The following is a 4,021-nucleotide window of genomic DNA, read 5'->3' on the forward strand; positions in this document are numbered from 1 at the left end:
TTTTTTTTTTTGAGACAGAGTTTCGCTCTTGTTGCCCGGGCTGGAGTGCAATGGCGCAATTTCGGCTCAACACAACCTCCACCTCTCAGGTTCAAGCGATTCTCCTGCCTCATCCTCCCGAGTAGCTGGGATTACAGATATGTGTGCGCCACCATGCCTGGCTAATTTTTTTATTTTTAGTAGAGACAGGGTTTCTCCATGTTAGTCAGGCTCATCTTGAACTCCCAACCTCAAGTGATCCACCCCGCCTCGGCCTCCCAAAGTGCTGGGATTACAGGCGTGAGCTACCGCGCCCGGCCAGAATAATTTTTATAAGCATTAATTAACTCAAAGAACATTATAAAATCCTAAATTTTGTAATAGTGATTTTCAGTACGGCATCACCACTCTAAATACTTCGGTTAATCCAAGATCATGATAAAAGCTTTTAATTACTCTATACTATTCTTTACCTCCTTCTACACACATCAAAGAATGGGGATTTATATTTCAAATATTTAATACCCATTAGGCATTCTAAATGATCCCTAAGAATTACTTACAATAATTACATTTTCATTTTTCAGGCTACTTCATATGAAAGACAGATTGAAGTAAAATTGGCAAGTGAAAGTCAATATTTAACTGGTACTTCACTTGGACATTTGATTCTAATTTCAAGCTTTGAGGTAAATAATTGAGTGAGAGAGGGGAACAGGAATTGGCTCTGTTTTGTTCAACAGTTTCCTCAGTATTTTATACAAAGAGGGAAGTCATGTCGTTACGTTTGCTGAACATATAAACCTAGGAAAAAGAGAGAGTAAAATTCGATGACAATTTGGACTGTAAAAGATGTTACTATTTTAGAATTGGAGCTGAAACTCACAAAGTTATAATTTAATAGGACTAAATATGAAGCTTGCACTTAGAGTTTAAAAATCAACAGTCCAAGTAGAGGATAGGTAAGACATTATGCAACAGGTTGGTGTGGAGCATGGAGCTGACTGCAGACTGGAGATGTGCCCAGAGGTTAGCTCAGTTGCCAACAAAGCTGATACAATAACAGGCTGCATTAACAGAGAGCTGTGTTCCAGAAACAAACGCTGCCCCAATTGGGTCACATGGTAGCATTATATTTGGTTATGCATGCCACATTTTAAGCCAGATGTTAATAAATTGAAGAACATCAAGAGGCAGGGTGGTGCAGAGCCTGGGAATGTTGTTACACGAATGCCTGAAAGAAGTGGGGAAGCCTAATTTGCAAAAGAGCCTAGAGTGAGCCTTTCCTGGGATCTGATGGGCTATTTAAATGAGACGGGAATTCTTTACCAGAATTCAGAATTCAGACTAATGTGTGACTGTTACAGGAAAGCAGATTTTAGTTCAATGTATGGAAGAATAATTAGACCTGTCCAAAAATAGAATGTGCTTTTGTTACTGGAAATATTTTGTCAGTTGGATGAACATGTGCTGTGAAGGGGAGCCCCACACAGAATGCAAGGTCATACCTGCTGACCTCTGAAGGCTGCACCAATCCAAAGCTCCCTTAGAACATACTGGAAACCATGTATCTCTGCCAATACTGTGTATAGTATAACTGAATTTAGGGCTGTATTTATGTGATTTTCAACCAACCAACCAACCATACAAAGTAGATTAACAACGTGCCCGCTAATATATCAGGGCACATATTTATTTCAGCATAGAGATTTTGCCCATGGTCTCTGCTGCAGAAGCAACCAGAAATCACAAGCAGGAGTTTTTGTTTTTGTTTTTATTTATTTATTTATTTACTGTGACAAAGTCTCCTCTGTCATCCAGGCTGGAGCACAATGGTGCAATCACAACTCACTGCAGCTTTGACCTCCCAGACTCCTGGACTCAAGTGATCCGCCCACCTCAGCCTCCCAAGTGGCTGGGACTACAGGTGTGCACCACTGTGTCTGGTTAACTTTTGTAATTTTGCATTTTTTTTTAACAGAGATGAGGTTTTGCCATGTTGTCCAGGCTAGTCTCAAACCCCTGGGCTTGAGGGATCTGCCGGCCATAGCCTCCCAAAGTGCTAGGATTGCAGGCATGAATCACTGAGCCAAGCCAGTAGAACTCTTAACTAACCCTTATTAGAGCCTCTCAATAGCAACTGAAACATGGGGACATTTGAAGATAAAATTACCTTTCTATGCAAAAGAGCAGCAGCTTGGTGTCCTTTGTTGATTCTAGGAATATATAAATTGCAATTTCAGAGTCCATAATTAGATGCTTTGAAGAATGAGAACACCAACATGGCTAGTCTTGGTACACTAATTAATAAATGTTAGAAGTTACCTGGCACTTCTTCCCCTTCAGAAACAACAGCAAGAGCATAGGGCAGGGGTCCTCAAACATTATGTGTCAAAATCACTTGGAGGGATTGTTAAGGCAGATTGCTAAGCCTCATTTTCATGGTTTCTTTTTTAGGAGATAGGAGATGGGCCCTGAGATTTTTCATTTTTAGTAAGTTCCCCAATGATGCTTGTGCTGTTGGTCAGGGGATCACATTTGCAGAACCACTGGTATAACGAATGAATGAACACTGTATGAGAAGCCATGCTATAATCATGCAAAGTATTTATGTGAGTGGTGTGTGGGAGGCTGTTTGTACCTTCTTGAGAGAACCAATTATTATCATCTCTTTCCACACTATCGTGTGACATCACACAATAGTTTGACATTGACCATATTGGAAATGTTTACACCACAGAAACTGGTAAATGCTAAAACCATAGCTTTTTCTCTTGAAAGCCCAGTAAACCACTGCTATAGACTCAAAGCAGAATGAAAATATTGAATGATCGAATGTCTAATGCAATGTTTCTCAAATTCATTTCATTCATGGTTTTACTGAATGCTTCTTGAGTCCTGGCTACATAACCACAGCAATATTTTTTCAATTATAATGTGTTAAAAAGGCTTAACAGGAATGGAATTCATGAAATAAATTGTATTCCTGGATTAAAGAAGACAATGCAATATTGTTTTATTTACTAATTATTTAAGAATAGTCAACATCTGATCCACTTTATAAATGTGTATTAAAATTATAACATGAAAATGAACATAGTGATCATTAACTCTATGTACAATACTAGTTCATCATCATCTAACATTTACTAGCTGCTTCAAATGGGCACTGTCATAATTCTTTACATGAATTATCTCAATTTATTTTTTTCTTTTGAGACGGAATCTCGTTCTGTCACCCAGGCAGGAGTGCAGTGGCACGATCTTGGCTCACTGCAACCTCTGCCTCCCGGGTTCAAGCAATTCTCCTGCCTCAACCTCCTGAGTAGCTGGGATTATAGGCGTGCGCCACCACATCTGGCTAATTTTCGCATTTTTAGTAGAGATGGGGTTTCACCATGTGCTCATCTCGAACCCCTGACCTCAGGTGATCCACCCGCCCCAGCCTCCCAAAGTGCTGGGATTATAGGCATGAGCCACCGTGCCCGACCGAATTATCTCAATTCTTACAAAAGTCTGTGATGTAGATATGTTATCCCCCACCTTACAGATAAAAAAACTGAGTCACAGTAACAGGTGTATGATACTGAGGTATCAATGTGTATACGAAAGAGGCTGGCATGTATCAGATGATCTCATAGGTAATGTCCTGGAAACCTCACATGTAGCATTTCTTTTTAAAAATTTTGTACTGTATCTACTTATTTTAGAGAGAGTTCTCAGTATGTTGCCCAGGCAGGACTTGAGCTCCTAGGCTCAAGAAATCCTCCCACCCCAGCCTCCCAAGTAGCTGGGACTACAGGCGCATGCCACTGCGCTGGGTGAAATATACCATTTCTTAAAGACACTTTACTGATAACTACATTTTTTTTTTTGAGACGGAGTCTCGTTCTGTCGCCCAGGCTGGAGTGCAGTGGCAGGATCTCAGCTCACTGCAAGCTCCGCCTCCCGAGTTTACGCCATTCTCCTGCCTCAGCCTCCCGAATAGCTGGGACTACAGGCGCCCGCCATCTTGCCCAGCTAGTTTTTTGTTTTTTTAGTA

The 4,021-nt window shown here is 40.7% G+C and overlaps 1 protein-coding gene across 1 annotated transcript in view; it reads left to right on the top strand.

Annotated features, from left to right (window-relative positions):
* LOC105524437 (chromosome unknown open reading frame, human C4orf45) overlaps positions 1-4,021 on the top strand; it is a 140,981-nt gene that overhangs the window by 23,515 nt on the left and 113,445 nt on the right. The gene's annotated exons all lie outside the window — the stretch shown is intronic.

The sequence above is a fragment of the Colobus angolensis genome, unplaced genomic scaffold (assembly GCF_000951035.1).
Source record: "Colobus angolensis palliatus isolate OR3802 unplaced genomic scaffold, Cang.pa_1.0 Scaffold5, whole genome shotgun sequence".
Taxonomy (NCBI): Eukaryota; Metazoa; Chordata; class Mammalia; order Primates; family Cercopithecidae; genus Colobus; species Colobus angolensis.